Source organism: Erithacus rubecula (assembly GCF_903797595.1).
Source record: "Erithacus rubecula genome assembly, chromosome: 3".
NCBI lineage: Eukaryota > Metazoa > Chordata > Aves > Passeriformes > Muscicapidae > Erithacus > Erithacus rubecula.
In genome coordinates, this window is record NC_136689.1 from 36,525,691 (window position 1) to 36,543,632 (window position 17,942).

The 17,942-nt window shown below is 36.4% G+C and overlaps 1 protein-coding gene across 3 annotated transcripts in view; it reads right to left on the reverse strand.

Moving 5' to 3' along the window:
• The window catches only part of ZNF385D (zinc finger protein 385D), a 405,889-nt gene that overhangs the window by 325,831 nt on the left and 62,116 nt on the right, over positions 1-17,942 (reverse strand). The window lies entirely within an intron of this gene.

A 17,942-nucleotide genomic window follows, 5' to 3' on the forward strand; every position in this document is an offset into this window, starting at 1 on the left:
TAGATTCAGCTAATACCAGATAGCAACAGCAACAGAAATGAGAAGATAATCAAGATAATCCCATCTGCAGAACTTCAAGGGAAACCAATGTAACTGTGACCTTCCACGACTAAAAGTGAGCAGAAATGGCACAGGTGAAAAAATGTTCTGAGCATTGGAAACCTAATTTACTATTCAAGGAATGCAAAATATCGTACCAACTTAGCATTTTGATGAGACCTTTATATACCATATAAACCTTTAAAGTGCTTGTTCACCCAGACTTAGTGAACAAATGAAGGTCTAGACAAAGAACCAAATCCATAATTTGAGTGACAAAATTACTGCAGCCTTAAATACGATGGAACTATTTGGTCTGTAACTGACAAATCAATCAACCTAATGACAAAAAAAAGGTTATTGTAGCCACACAAGAAAATTGGTCTTTAATGCCAGATCCAGAAAAGTTTTAGTGTCTAAAATAAGTCTAAACAAGTCTTCAAATTTGGGTCTGATTACAACAAAATGCTGAAAATCATTCTTCAGATAGCTTCAAATGTCTCAAATGTCATCGGCTTAACTTTTTGCCAGATCTCTCAAGGATTTAAAGACAATTATTGCCTTCAAACCAAACCACAAGGACAAATTTATCTAATGAAGCAAATCTAAAGTCTATCAATACTCAAATTAATTTCAATCTCAGATTTCAGACTTGCTTGCTGTCCAATTAGCATGGTGTTCTTTTACGCTAACTGAACCCCATTCATTTAAGAAAGTACAGACTCAAGTCTGAGAGGACCTCTGCACCTGCTGTAGATTTAAACCTCACTCAACTGGATCTGCCAGTGTTATTTCAGCTTCTGTGTACAGTCAACTCTTATCTAGGATTGTAGCTGTGGAAAGCAGGAGATGAGAAAGCAGCCTAAACAATCCATTCCAAAGAAAAAGACATTGCAGGACTGTAGAAGCTCAGAAGAAAACCTGGCATTTTTCAATAGCACACCTATAGCATATTTCTCCTAACAAAAGGAGGAGGTTTCTCCTGAGGAAGAAGCACGAATCAACATTCAGCCCTTCTGGAGTTTGCTGGAGATACTGTTCACTCCAAAGATTCACCTGCCTAAAATATTTTTAAATTAGTAAATTCAGTCTTTAATCAAAGCACTATAAGGATTAAAATGGTATCACAATGGAACTAGTTTTACTGAATTGGTCTAGATGCCACTAACAGTTCAGTAATCCTCATATTGATGTTGTACATTAATATATATATATATATATAATCTATTGCATTGAAAGAATTCCCCACTAGAGAGCAGTATGAATTTAAAATTACAGGAACAATATATCTCTAGCCCTATAGCGCAAGCCATAGAGGTATAAGATCACTATAACAAAACAGATTTTTCAACCAAGATGCAAAACTTTGCAAGCAAATATAATCTAGTAAATTCAATATTGTATACTATGTGTATGCATGTCTCATTCCTTTTGAAACATTTACACACATAAGCTGGCAGCCTAATAAAATGTATTAGCATATTATTACATCCTTCTAATATTCCAGTCAAAACAGTCTAATCCATCCAAAGTCTTATTTTTGGCATATAGAATCTCTCTTGCATTATAATGTCATTCCAGAAAAGAAAATTACAAAATGCACACTCAATAAAGGCACAATAAAATAATAAGGGACATTCCACCTTGGAAATAAATGATTTGTACATATACCATGTGCTTTCCTTAGAAAAGAATGTGATATCATGGCAACTGCAATACATTTTTGTGTATGTCCATGTCACTCTCAAATCAGGAGGAAGGGAAAATTTTTAACAGGAGTTTAGGTAACAGCTGGGAAATCAGAACTTTCAGAAATATATTTTACACTACAATCCATCATCATTTGCTTTACAGATACATAATATATACTGAATATATAATACAAAATATATAATGAATGTATAATGGCACTGCTAAAAAGGGACATACTACAAACCTGTGCAAATCACTTGCTATAAAACCAGCATTCCATGGTAGTATAAAAAAAAAAAAAAAGTATAAAACCCATTTAAGAAAAAATTTTAAATGTGAAGAAAGTTTTTTTAAGAAACAGAAACAGTTTCTGATTAAAACATTCTGAGTCATTCTTGTTCAATATTTTTTAATATACAAGTAAATAAAGATAGCAAGAGATGAAGAAGAGGGAGATATTTTAGTATAATTTGCTAACATACTTTTAAAATACAATTTACCACTCCAAATTGTATTTTGAAAGAAACATGGGGGGGGGAAAAAAAATCTATTTCTTAAAATCATGTAGAGATCCACCAGTGTTTAACCAACACACATGCAGTCTAACTCATGAAAGCAACAGGCCTTTAGCTCATGCATGCATCATTGCAATCTTCTATTTCTTGGAGTAAAAATGTTTAGGCAGCAGTTTTCATTGATAAGAAAAGAATGCCTTAGTTCATCTTATTGGAAAATTATGTGGAATATGGTCAGAAAAACTTAACTTTAAAAGCAATTTTTAATTGTTATCAGTGTCTTATTGGCTTGATAATATGTGGATAGGGTTTAAGTGAAAACCCTCTTTCACTGCTACCATATAATAGAGTTCATGTCGACTGTACTGGTTACATATCTTTTAAAGTCATCAGTTGTGCAGAGAATTATTTTTTCCCTATAAAAGAAAGCCAGCTTCTCAATTTTAGGGGCTCTAATGAAGCCTGCAGAGCACTAGAAATGAGTGAACTAGGCAACCAAGATCCCAAAACTTCATGCCAATTTAACTAACACTCTGGATAAATGCTTACATTTATTTTTCCTGGGTCTCTGAACTCAATTTTGGCTCACTGATGCTTACCACTAAAATGAACTTTGCATGACATTATAGCCTGGTGAAGTAGAAAATGGTCCCGTATGGAAAACCAGCATAACTACAATTTGTGGTGTTTGCTGGCTTAGATAACATAGATACTTCCTGGGGATTTCTCTTCTTAAATGTGCTTGAAAGAGATTAGAAATCTCATCCTTCCCTGAAACAATCTTCATCTTCTTAGCTGCAAGCCAGTGGCATACTTTCTATTCAAGAAAATTGAAAGGAAATTTTACCTGTTTGTACTACAACTAATTGTTCTGTTTCCAGACCATCTTATCAGCATAGAACTGTACCAATCACTATGACTTTGGCTTTGTGTACATAATGATCAAACATGTTGGGTCCATTCAAGAGGCCAACAGAGTACATGAATCCCAGAGATCAGTGTGTACCTAAGTCTGAGTATTTAATGCAGATGTCTTGCCACTGATGAATGACCCAGTCCAGCCTGTAGAAGAGGAGGCTTCAGGGTGACCTTAGAGAAACCTTCCAGTAGCTGAAGGGGCTTACTTGAAGAGGGACTTTTCACAAGCATCTGTAGTGATAAGAAAAAGGAGGAATAGCCTCAATGTAATAGAGGATGTGTTTAGATTAGATATTAGGGGAAAAAGTTCCTCATTACAAATGTGGTGAGGCACTGGAACAGAGAAGTAGTGGACTCCCCATCCCTGGATAGGTTCAAGTCCAAGTTGGATGGACCTTTGCATAACTTGGTCTACTGGAAGGTTGCCTTCCTATGGCAGGATAGTTGGAACTAGGTGATCTTTAAGACCCCTTCCAACCCAAACCATCCTATGATTCCATACATCTTAAAGCATATACCCTTGTCTACTTCCCAACAGGTTGCTACAATAAATACATTCCTGTAATAGCTGAAGGATTAGAAAAGAGGGACAGGACACTAAGGACTCCACTAATTGCAATATTCAGGGATTTCTAGAATTTCTTTTCAAAACTGTGAAAGACATTAAAGTAGCAATCACTAAAGATGCAGATGTTTGCATCTCAGTTACTCATTCCCAGACTCTATTCCTAGACACTTTCAGTTTCACCAAGAAGGTGTATGGAGAGTCATCTCACTATGAAGCAGACAAAAGCATAAACTCATAAATAAAACTAGGAGTTTTGTCAGAAAAAAGTGTTCCTCTTCATTTGCAGATGTCTATGCTGTAGATCTCAAGTTAGATGGGATGAATCTTGCTCTGCCTGTGATAATGTCTCACCTAACATTAAAAGGACTAAACTTTTGCAGGTAATAATAATAATAATAATACTCATTTTCTGTGATATCAACAGATAACAACAAATATTGAGAGATACCAGCTTCTTTCAAGAAACTGTTGTTAATGCAATGTTTAAAAAAGAAAAGATAAATAATAAAAGAGAAAAAAAAAAAGGGACAAATTGATCACTTATCAATATCCTCACCTTGTCAATTTCCCCATATTTGGGGGATATTACTAGCATGCTACACAAAATGACCTCTGGTAATAAATGAAATCCCATTATCTTTTCAAACTTCATAAATTGTTGCTATATTTTTCAGGTACAGGACATCATAAGTTGAAGTAAGTCACTTTAGCACAGTGACTTTTGCATCAGGCATTTAAGAATCTTCTTCACACTGTGAGTGAAACTATGTGCCAGGACCCTTCCCAAAACTTGCATCTTTGTGCTGAAATTTCCCTATTTATATTATGCTCCTTGAAGCTCCCTGCTGCACTGGGTACTTGTGATGCCATTACCAAAAAGCCCTTGAGTGCTAACTTGCCTTTGCAACCTTTAATTGAGCCCACTGAATAAAACTGTATCTCTAGAAATACATTCCTGGGAGAAGCCTAAAATTATCATATTGCCATCTATTTTGAACATGGATGGTGGGGGCAAGGCAGTCTGGGGGAAGAATCAGGAATACAAAAATAAAACATCCTTGGCTGCTTCCACCCCTCATTATCACTGGATGATCCCAGCACTGCAGCTTTCTGGTTTTGGTCACAATTGCACCTGCTCCTGGTTTAGAGCCAAGAGGGATTTAGGTCATGAACACCCTATTCTGCACATCAGGGCTGTGGCAGAACAAACACACAACAAAAAGGACTAAGCAGCAAAGTGGTGAAAGGTCACTCAGGGCAAAAGCACTGCAGCTGTGAAACACAGATCCCTCCCAAATGACCTGAGTGACCTTCAGGATGTGCTGCAGGACTCATCTGTTTTCTCTAGATGGATGGATGGATGGATGGATGAGTGAACATCATTTCAGTGGAAGAGCTACTGTGGAATGGGAATCTACTGGGATCTGAAATGCTTTTCAGAAACCAATCAATTTTTTTCTGAGCCTTTCAGATTACATTTAAATACCAAATAGCACATAATACAATAAAATTTGATGTGAAAATCTGGAAAATATATGCATTAAGTAATTTTACGCTGTAGGAAGGCTTTTCTTCCATGAGATTTCGTAGTAAGAATATTCACTTGCTTCTAAAAATTGAGGAAGAGTTTGTCAGGTCATATACCCAAGAGCTAAATTACTAGTCAGAGGCAAAACTGTAGATAAAACTCACTATATCTCCTTGACATGTACCTAATACAGCTCAGACCAAATCACGTTTGAAGCCAATATTTACCAAATTTTATCTTTAAAAATTCCACACAAAATAGAATTAAAGAAGCATCTTAGTGGGGGGGGGGGGGGGGGGAGGGGGAGGGGGGAAGAAAAGTCAGGGAGAGAAACATCTTATTTTCTAGTTTATTGTCTCTCTGTATCCTATCAGTTCCTCCCAGTCTGAGCACTGCTGCTAGCTGCTACACCACTTCAATCATCCCTGGGAATAATAAGAAGATCATAATCATCATCATCTCAGGTGTTTTTGTGAAGCTTAAGAGGAAAATAATCTCTTAAGCAAAAACTGCATCAAGCAAAAGAAATAAAGGCAGGTTTTCCATACATGTTTATTGCTCAGGGGGAATGAGGCAAAACGAGGTTGACGTTGGCGTTATTTGGGGTTGGAGGGCCTTATAATTTGATGTCTCTGTCCTAGGACTCCTCCCAAGAAATGCATCTCTGCAAACTGAACACTATAAGAATAGATACTTACCCTTTTGAAATAGGCTCATAGTATATTTGTATACCTTAAGCAATAGTACAGAAAATAAAAGCCTGGGCTTTTGTTTTGCTTTGCCGGGAGAGCACTTAAATCTTTCAGGAAAGGCTGCATTTCAATACTGCAGCAAATGAACAAAGCCCAGCCTATCTCCCATCACAGCCACATGCACCAAGAGATCCTAAAGGAACTTATAGATGGACTAAACAGAAAAAGTTCATAGTTTCTTGGTTCAGCAGTTTTCTTATGCCAGAAGCAACCAACAGACATCTTATAGTCTCAAAATATACTGCAGTCAGTTTTTTAATTGAGTTCTATAAAAGGAGCTAAGCACTAATCAACACCATATGTTATTCAATTAGCTAGTAATACATATCTATTGCTTGAGCCTGTGCTAACATAATGGAGCACTTTGGGTGGTTTGGAACTATTTAAAGGCCAAGTAATTAATTTGTAAACATCAGCTTCTAAAATCTGAGAAGCACTACTGTGATGACTTGCAAGCCATGAAATCTCCCTCATTTGCTTTTTATCCAATCTGTTTTCAGAAACAGTCCTTGTGAAAACAAAGATTTCTGCATAAAATAGGGCCAGAAAAAGACACAGGTTCAGCTGTGTGTGTGTTACCCAGGCCCAGAGGGATGCTCTTCCATGCTCTTCCACGTTTTGTCACTTCCCTCTCCACTAGGTATTGTGGTACAGACCTTGTACCTGAGGTCATAATTAACACAATAGTAGAGCTAGCAAAGCTATGAGGGCTCTGCCTACCAAGAAAATTTGTTGCTGTCAGGCAACCTGAAATGCATTATTTTTTCCTTATTTTTGATTTACACATACGGATATTGTGCTCACAGCCTCAAAACTCCTGTCAATAGCAGTCAGAGTTGACTGAGCTCAAAATGAAGGGACAGAAACACCCAGTTGCAATTCAGGCTGGCTCTGCTGCACAAAACCTTGGGTTTAGCAATATTTCTGAGAAGGTAGGCAGTCAGAATCAGTTTTAAAGGGAAGGGAAAAAATAGAATAGTGAATTATAATCATAGAATCTTTTAGGTTTATATATATCTTTGAGATCATCAAGTCCAGCTGTTAACCCAGCACTTCCAAGCCCACCACTAAACCACGTCCCCAAGAGCCACATCCACACGTCTTTTAAATACTCCCAGAAATGGCAACTCCATCAGTTTTCTGGGCAGTCTGTTCAAGTGCTTGATAATCCTTTTGTTGAAAAAATTTTTCCAAATATCCAGTCTAAACCTCTGCTAGCACAGCTTGAAGGCATCTCCTATCGTTTGTTACCAGGGAGAAGGGACAGATCCCCACTTGGCTACACCCTCCTGTCAGGTATCTGCAGAGAGCAATAAGGTCCTTATCTCCAGACTAAAAATCTCAGCTCCCTCAGCTGCTCCTCCTCTCTTGTGCTCCAGACCCTTCACCAGCTTTATTGCCCTTCTCTGGACCCACTCCAGCCCCTCAATGTCCCTCTAGCAGTGAGGGGTCCAAAACTGAGCACAGCATTCAAGGTGTGGCCCCACCAGGGCTGAGCACAGGGGGACAGTCACTGCCCTGGTCCTGCTGGACACACTATTGCTGATACAAAATTACTTTTGATTTCATAGATAAAAATAATTTTTTACAGTCTCTCTGGATCAATTCCCATATGTGAAATCAGCCTACAGCCCGTCATTCAGTTATCCTATAAGTACATTTTCACCTTAAATATCTTTAGTTTTCCCAGTACCTAAATATCCAATCAAAACTTTATCTCAGCAAAAAGCAAGAGCATGAACAGCTGTTTGGGCATAACGAGCAACTCATTTTTGCAGATGAGAAAGTTCCATTTTTAACACTCCAATACAATCACTAACTACCACTGTTTCCAAGTAGGCAATTTTTAAAATTAAGTTTCAGTTCGTGTTTGTGACAAGTTTGCTGATAGGTTGTCTATTTGGATACACAAGCACTTTTCTTTTTTTTTGTGATTAGGTTTTTCAAAAATAAGTATTTTGACAATATGCTGATGAACTTACACCCATTAAATGAAACAGCATAAGAATTTAAAAGGCAAGCCACATGAATAAGCACTGTGGGAATTCTGTTTAAAAAAAATAAACCACCACCACCACTTTCCCCAAAAAAAAGTCAAACTGCAGAATAAAGAATAATAATTTTTAGAAGGCAAATTCAACTCCTAAAGTCCTTGTTATGCATTCAAAAAATGCAGCCATTAGACATTAAACGAAATAAAATAAGCTGGCAATAAATGTAATAATAGTGAGGAAGAGAAAATTAAAAGTTTCAAGCAAGAGAACTAAAAATAAGTTCAGGAGAAATGCCAGAAATTTGCGTTTTTTTCCTTTTTTTTGTTTTAATTCAAGCAATTTCAGAAATCATTGTTTGCTATCATTTTAAAGATAATTCCCAAAGATTTTCAGGGTTTCATGGCTTGAATTTACAAGCTTTCTAAGGTCCTAGTAAATAGCAATATTCACCACACATGAAAATAACCAAAAGATCATTTCCCCCTTCATTTTGTTGTACTTTTGTTTTAGGGAATTGCTCTGTGGTTGTTTTTTAACAAAAGACTCTGAAAACACAGGAAACATAGAAAACCAGAAGAGAGCAATTTTAGTGCTTCAATCAGTTACTCTTTGGAAGATATTCCTAAAACAAGCAAAAAGTTCTACTTTTGCCTTTCTCTAAATGCATTTCAAAAAACACCTCTGCTTAAAAAAAAAAAAACCCTTGAGGACAAGGTCTTATGTTGAATATTATCATTTATACTTTCACAGCAGGAATCATTTTTTTTTTCAGATTATCTGCTCATTATAAAACATTCAGATAGCTCTGGCAGCATTTACAAGTATAGGGAATTTTTTTTATTATGTTATTGCTTCATTATACCCACTGGGCCATTTAGTGTTGAATTTAATGGAGAGCAGATCATTTTCCAAGCAATGCAAACACATCACAGTGAAAGTCTGTTGTGTTTGGAAAGGTTAGCAGATGTTTTTGCAAGTGCTTGTGAAAGTTATTGTTGTTTATCTTACTCTTGAACCTTTGCACTGCATTTTCTTTAAATACTGCATTCACCCCTGCATTCTTGGCAATACAAATATAATTTCTGCTAGTTTACACCATGTGGTTTTTTAGGTTGCTGCTACAGTTTTAGCTGAGAAGTATAAACATATTGTGTGGAACTTAAAAAGCATATTCTCTACCATGCCTTGACAGACAATGCCTTTGCCATTGTCTCTACAATTGATATAGTATTTCTGCATGCCAGGTATACACTTATCTGAAAGCCTTCATCAATATTTGGGATCTAAAAATAATACCAAGCAAATCAGACTATCCTGGACATGTATTGGTAAAAAAAATCTCAAAGACAAACTGTGGGGCCTGGACCTATTTGTGTTCCTTGGGATGACACAGTGTCCCAGAGCAGCAGCTAAAATCTTTTGTTACAGTCACACAAGGCCAATGCAGAGCTTCACTTATGCCACTGGGGAATTATTTTAACACAAGGACTATCTATCTGTGTCACATTTCTAATAACCTTTTCATCACAGTACCCAGATGTAATCCATTTATAGAAACGCTTATGCATCAAAAATAAAAATGTGCAAAAGAAATCTAATTACTGAATACAGAAAGTGGCATGATTTATTTTTTATTTGGGATAAATTCAGGTGGTTCACTATTAGTGAATGTAAATATATTTTCAAGGCATGATTGTAATAATCCCACAGAGTGAGTGTATGTGTCAGTGTACATTGAGGAAAATGCATCATAAAATATCAGGACCTAAAAGGACGTCCTGAGCAATGAAATATTTATTGCACTAGCTTTTTCCTTGCATTACTTTCCCACTGGTGTACTTCATTCCTCTGTTGAATTGTGCAGAGAATTAACGCAGGGCATATTAGGGAGAATTTGCTTATATTTTTATAAACAAATTAAAAAATAACTTTTAAGTAAAATGTGAGAGGAAGGATTAAAATTATGTCTGCATTTATAGATGCAAGATCTCTGAAATAAATTACTTATTTGCAATTTGGACATATACAGTTCCACAATAAAAGTATGAAAATGAAGGAAAAACATGGACAGATTAGAGAACACAAACCCATGCCTCCCCTCCAAAACAGGAACTGCTGCTTTACTTTGCTTCTAAAACCCAGTCCCTGTTTGAAACTACTGACTGCACAGCATTGTCCATGAGTATCTTCCAAAATTTAAAGCCTATCAGAGAGACCCAGGAGCTTACTGAACATGATAATCAATGATGGTGCCTTACTAATGTTAAAATGCAAAAAAAGCTTCTAAATTAGCAAAGACTTTCCCAGTTTTGCAGAAATCTGCACATTTTTATACAACTTTTCCATGCAAAGTGGTGTTGGACCACCACCTTCAGGATTCCACCACCATGTTATTTTTTGTTGGGCTTCATACAGCATGCTTTGCTAATAAGTAAAAAAAGCATCAATGGTTCTTTCTGAAACACCCTCCAAAGATTGGATGCATTTCTGAAAAAGAATCATGGAAAGCATGGGAATAACACCACACAAACACACACACAAAAAGTAAAATGGCTGATGCACTCCAGCTTTCTCTGGGAGACCTTCACAGCAGCACTTCTCTGCAGTAAGTGCTCATAGCTCAGACCCTGAGCTGTTGCTTTTTGGAAGCCTGAGCACTTTGCTCAGCCACTGTGATCTGCAAAAACCACTGCTGCTGAGTGTGTAAAATCCTTCTAGCTCTGCTGGCCATCTGCAACATCTCTCAACCTGTTGGGCAGGCTGAAAATGCTGAAAAGCCCTGAGAAGTCTTGCATGGTAGAATTCAAAGCCCTGGAAGACCTATGAAGTTTCTTCCTTCAGGCATGCTGATTTAGATGAAGCAGCTTAAAAACTCTATTATACATAGAACAAGTTTACAAAAATCCCTGGGATTTGCTCAGCTACTTACTTTTTCAGAATGACTCAACTTTATATTAAAACATTTGTTAGCAGTAAAAGTCATTTAAGACTACTGATAAAATAGAAATGAAATTTTAGAGATTAGTTCATTTTTAAAAATAGTTTTATGGCAAAAGGTTTGAATGCTGGCCAAAATATTAAACTGCCTGATATTTCAAGTTTTTTTTCTCAGAATAACCTTCTCCAATTCACCTCATAATCTAAAACACTCCAGGTTGCTGGACATGTACATAAGTTTGATCTAAATGAACTTTTTAGAGAAGTTAGAGCAAAGCAAAATACAATGGTAGTAATGACATTAGCTATTGACAGAGTTTTACAACATGGTGCTCTTCCCACCAAAAACCCAGACACCTAAGTGGATCCGTTTTCCAGTAGTTGCAAGATAGATATATATATAGAAATACAGATATAGATGGTATAGATATAGATACTGCACAGAAGGTTGACAGCCACTGAAGTCAGTGGCATTACACTGACATAAAAACAGTGCAAGAAAAGCAGAATCAGATCCTCATTTTCCTTTTAACTAAAGGAAATCCACAGTAATTTCAGCATCTCGGCAGTCATCATAACTTCTGCTGTTCTTGTTATGTATTATAGGAACTGTCACCTTTTAAATTTATGGTATATTTTACAGCTTGGGTTAAAGAACACTCAGAGCACTTTCAGTGTTTTATATACCTGTAGTATAGAAGAAATGAGATTTCTCAGTGAATTTTAATGGGATTACCTGCATAAGTAAGAATTTATATGACAAAAATCAGAAAAGAGAAATCTTTAATGATTATAAAGTACAAAGATTACAATAGTTAAAACTTCTTTGTTGAGTGTATGACTCACAAAGCTTCAATTCATAAAACTAATAGTCAGTGTATATGTGACTAATCAGAGAAGCTCTATAAGGTAATAACATCCAAAACAGTGTAAAATTACTACTTCAATTTTAAACCTATGTATGTTTCTTCCCTAAAAATTTCTTTGACAGAAGAAAAACTATTGAATATTGGCAACCAAGTTAAAAAATTCATCTCTCAATACACATTCATTTACTTTTTGCTTCATTTTATGGCAATTCACTTTAAATCCTTGTCAGATTTTCACTTTGTCACAGATGCATGTGAAGAGAGAATACTGCATGTAAGCAAAGCCATAAAAACCACAGCTTAAAACCAGACAACTGAACAAGTGACTTTCCCCTAAGCCACTGCACACAAGAGACTACTCCATCCTCTCCCTCATTACCCTAGTTTAGACAAAATTATCATTATTTTACCTAGCACTATTTAAATCTAGCCAAATAATGCCATCTGTAACCAACTTCAGCTGTCAGAAAGAAAATGGGAATGGCTTACCTTGCAGTACAGCAGTGTTATCCACTTCAGCATGCCTTGCTCCTACAGCAAACACATCTGGAACCAACACACACTCACTATCATCAACTGCTTTGCACAAATCACTCACTTATTGATCACTACACTTATCACTTCATTGACTGAACTTCATTCCACATGACCAATCTCTTGCTGCTTCAGCAAATTCTGAAGCTTTCATCACAAGGAGAATTTATGCACAAACCAAAGCAGTGATTATCTATACTGGATACTTATATCAAACATATCTGCAGGGGTCTTCATTTAAGAACTTATCAAACAAAGTGATAACAGTTTTTCAAATTTCCTTGCACAAACTTAAATATTAATGAGAAAGATGAGCAACAGCCTCTGAGCCTTAAAGCCTAAGCAACACTGAGTCCTATATTTCAAATTTTGTTCTGTATAAAAGTGCCAGGCTCATGATTGCCAGATGATGAACATGTAAAAGTCTTGTGGCAGTCATAGGATTGGTGTGTGAGAATGACAAGTGCCAGGCATGTGCCTGACATGTTTGCCAGGTGATTCCCATGTGCTGGACACCTGAATGCCATGTGATGGCCACCTGGTGCTTGATTACAGCCAAGCACCACAGCCAGTAGTCCAATCCTAACAGGTGTTATGATTGGGAACAAAGCAGCTACCACTCCTGCTGCTGTCACCACTTGAGCCATCAAGAGAGATACCAGAAGATGGATGGGTCTCCTCTGAAGGCAAGCTGGCTAGAAGCACAAGTGACCCAGTGGTGAAATATTAAATCAAAGAGGGTAGCCAACAGCACGGTATGAGTAATATTCACAGTGGCACAGTATTTTCTCATAGCTGTGAAAATAGCACAAGATTTTCTTCTCCTGAGAGAGCATTTTTTTAAAGTGGGATTAGCTGACAAATGATGCTCCAAGAGCCTTTTGTTCTGCCTGCAGAACCCTTCTGCTCACCACAGAGATAAAAACCAGCAACTTTGACAAAATGTACAATCAATGTACAATGTACATCATGAACATCATGTACAATGGTAAATTCTGGCATAAAGCAACATACCAAAATCAATCTATTCCAACCCTGAGCTTTCCTCTCATGCTGACTTTACAGAGTTCATCCTTCAGATATGAACTTTTGGGCTCCACTGTTTTGGAGGAGTAATGAAAGAAGCAGATGACCTGAAGGAAGCCAGTTGCTGATGTTACATACCTCCATAAACTGTCACATTTCTGAGCATGTGTGCAAAAGCTTTCTGTTTTCACAACATGGAAAAAGAAGCCACTCTACTAATAGTTCATCAGTGAAGAAAAAAAAAATTAAAGGGCAGGAGATACAGAGATAGAGAGAAAGATAAATATATATATATTTTTAATGAAACTAGGATATCCACTTTGATATGATAGATGCTAGCTTGGTAAGGACTCTGGAGTCCATTTTAATAACAGTAACTGAGTACATTGTTGGACACTGAGAACTTTAAACTGCATTGCAGTATTATGCCAAGGAGCAAACAGAAAGGAGAGCATCCTCAGACTGACCTGTAGGAAACTCATGAACTCAAAATTCATGGTCTGTCTCCTTGCAGATAATCATTTTGATTCTGATTTCTTCTCTCTAAGCAGCTCTGAATTAAACTTGACCACAACATCCTGTCCACATTTTTAACAAAGTAATACCCTTAGCTATGCAACACACCAAACATCATCAGTTTTTCACATTTCTTTTCACATTCACTTTCACGTTTGTTCCTCACTCTGACATCATTTCCACTAGGATGATTTGTCTGTCCCAACTCAGTGCTGCTAATCACTCACCTAAATTTCCCCATAAAGTACTGCAAAGACAGCTTTGTTCCTGGAGAACTCACTCCATGCTTCCTCCCAGTTCCTCTTCTGGAGGTGAATATTTTCATTAAGCTGCAGAGCAGTCCTGTCCTATCATGCTTCCAATTACTCCAACAGCCCCAAGTGCTTCCACACTGAGAGATACAATCCCTCTTCTCCAAGCACATTCATTGCACAGAACTTTTTACCACAGAATCTCTTCATCACAAGGTTCCTCCTCTAGAGACCGACAGTCTTACTAAGACACATTCATAACCTTAAATTTTGCATCAGCACAGAGGCACAAAAGAAGCAGCAAAAAAAAGAATATTCAGCTAAAATTGCATTACTATGAAGCCCAAAAAAAAAAAAAAAAAAAAAAGTCTTTCATTGCCATTGTAGAAGGTATTATTTTCTCAAAATACACTGCAGGAAATTCGCATCATATAAAAAAAGAAAATGGGTTGGAAAGACTGTCTACAGACACACAAAAGAAACCAAGTCTTTCTGAACTTAAAATATTGCAGAAATATTTTAAATTAAATTAAGTTATATGACCAAGATGTAGAAAAAATCTACATTTTAGTATTGGAAATAGCTGTGAAGTTGGGAAAACTAGATACATGCACTATAATATTTTCTTTATTACCTGTAGGAGCTTGAAAAAAATGCATTACAGAAAAACACTCAGTGCTGACAGCAGCAACCTCTTTGAAAGCCTTTTACTGCATCTGTATATCTTGCACAATGCCTGTCTGCATCAGGACAAAAACATTTTATTAGTCATGCAGTTGCCAAGTGAAATTTGAATTCATGCTTTCATGTCTCCTGACTTAGTGCAGACTCTAACACTAACAGCAAATTTCTCTGCTTCCTTCCCATCTTTCCTCTTCTCTGCTTCTTTTCCTTTTCTACACAATTTTTTCAGAGGTTATTGTAGTTTAAAAGAAAACTGAAAAATAAAACTTTTGTTGTTTAAATATCAGAGGGATATTTATCAGCATCATATTATGTCTAGTGTAAAGAGAGGTTCAGCAGCATTTTTTATGGCCTCTTGTTGCCTTTTGTTTGCTATTTAAAGAGAAAATAAATTAGAAGACTATTCGATTTTCAGCCACTTGAGAATTCAGCAGGAAAAAAGCCACAAACAGCCCAGAGAAATAGCAGATAATTGAATGATCATTGTAATCTAGTGCTTTCCATAAGAAGAGCAAAAAGTCACAGGATTGCCCCAAATACAAGAGGCAAATATTTAGATAAAGGCTAATGCTTGAATTTTGGATAGACTATTTTAGAAATTGAAAGTATGACACAAAAGGAAACACTTCTGAAAAGGTGATTTCAATTTCAGTGGTCATTCCCAAGAAACTGCTGAAAAACTGCTATGACAAGTATTATTCTGTACAGTGTTTATATCTGCTGAAGAGAATTTTCTTAGGTCATTAATAAAGCTTTGACATGATGGCTGTATTTTTTTGTACCATCTTTTCTGAAGGATTAAGATATTCAAAATTATGCCCAAACAGAGATAAATACAATCAGTATACTTTTTTTGATTATTCTAACCTTACTTACACGGGTATTTCTGCAATTTCTAAAATAAGCAATCACTGTATAATAATTAAAATATTATTCCACCATAAAAACATCATTAGATAAGGAAACACGCAAGTATTTTCAATAGTCACATGGACTTTTAAAAAAAATCAGGACACTGATTTTTTTGTGGCATGAAGTCCAGTCATTATATGTGAAATTATCAGATCAAGATATTTATCCAAATCCATTCACACAATAAAATGCATCTTCTAAATCTGCCAAAGACACTTGAAATCCACATATTGCTACTCTATTATGTGCTAAGCAGTCTTCTGCATTGATGGAAGTATACATTCCTCTTTCAATTATTCCATTAATTAGCCATTATTTGTTTAATGCTTTGAACTTGCAATATTTTCCAAAACAGCTGAATGCTATTACCACAGTGTAGGACAGATTTTGCAGGCTGCATGTAGATGTATCTTTCCACACATTTAAGAATCACCCAACAAGCAAGAAGTTAGCTGCATTTAAGTAAAGACTGAGTAAAGGTATTTGGCAGGAAATGCTTTTCTGTGAGAATCACGGTTCAAAATTTAAAAACTAGTTTATTTATTTCTTCTAGACTCTTTCCCTGGATTTTGTTTCACTGGTTAAATTCAGGAAAACATTGTATCATGTTTGGGATAGACTGAATTCTTACGATGTTTCTCAAGCCAACCGAGGGACAGCTATTTGTCTAGGCAAGCACAAAGCATGTAGAAAACCTGAGTGGTCTGCACAGGAACAGAGAATATCTTGGCAATAACAACACCATCAAGAGCTTCCCCACTCTGAATTACTTTAGGCCTTCAATAGAAATAAAGTTACTTTTATAAACGAATGTTTGTTGTTTGTACTCTAGTAAAGAAGTTGAATTAGGCTCATGTTAGTTGTATTTTGTACCAAATATTTCCAGTGTGTATTGTCTGAACTCTGCATAAATCAATACCACCACTGAATTTAGTATAATCTTGTACAAAAATACCATCTCTGCTCACTTCTAGACAGACTGTTTCAAATACTATTACTTGACAGAAGAGGATGACATGCAGGTTTCCCAGCACAGGCATAAAGCCCAAATCTCCTGGGAAAGGGTGAGAAGAGAGGGACGTGGATTTACAGCAGCAAGAGGATAGTCTGATATGCCAGCTTCCTAACTCTTGGTTTTTATAACAGAAATACAACTCATAGGCAAGGACTAAGGAACAAGGGCATTTTTTCAACAGCTTGCAATCTCCAAAAGTTTATGTAATTCTTCATCTAGAAATCAATAACCAAATTTTACCGGATATGTGAAGATCTCCAACCAGGTTATGAGGAAACAGCCCAGAACTGGTGAACATCAACCTTCTTCAGAAATTGAAACTCAGGGCTTCAGGGTCCACCATGTATTTATCTTTAATTTCTATGGGTTCACATCCTCAGGGTCTTTATTTGATTTGCATATTCTTTCAATTAATAACATAAAAGAGAAGTGAAGGAAAGCTTAATAAATTCAGTCCAGTTCATGAACCTCGTTAAACTTTGCTTGCCTTAATTCACGTAGAAATGTAATTCGCTTGTTCTAATATTTCATTATCAAAGTCCCTAATGAACAGGCTCTGAATCCAGCAATTTGATTTAAAACATTAAATCCACACTACTGAGTGCCAAAAAAGAAACAAAATAAATTTAAAGTCATATGGTTCAGAATTTGAAGACAACCAACATACCTTAGTAAACATCAATTCTTCTGTGCCAACAAAAGCAATCAGAACACCCATTTTATGCATCTTCATGATCACAAAGAGTATACTAGCAGGAAGTTTCAAGGACAAATATTTCATCCTCTGCCTTGGAGTAGTAGATTTAAGGATCACGACAGGCAAAGGGCCCTTTTCTTCCCTTGTAGAATTTCCAGTAATTATTTACCAACCAATCAAAAAAAGCAAGTCCTTCTCTCAAATCATAAGTTCAGATGAAATCATATTAAATCTGACAAAAGTAAGCTATAAAAATAAGAGAAAACTACTAAACTTTGAGAATATATAACTCTATATCACAGTATAATCCTGGAGCTATAGATGGGATGTGAGTTCTCCTGCAACAAAGAGCTTGCTTGGTTGTTTCATTCAAGCTCCCTACTATTTTACTGAAAATAATATGGTTACTTGAGACATAGGTCTGGGTTGCATTGTTGCTCTCTCCTAGAATTGTTCACAGTTCTTCCTCTTTTTGAGAGGACATTAAGTGATATG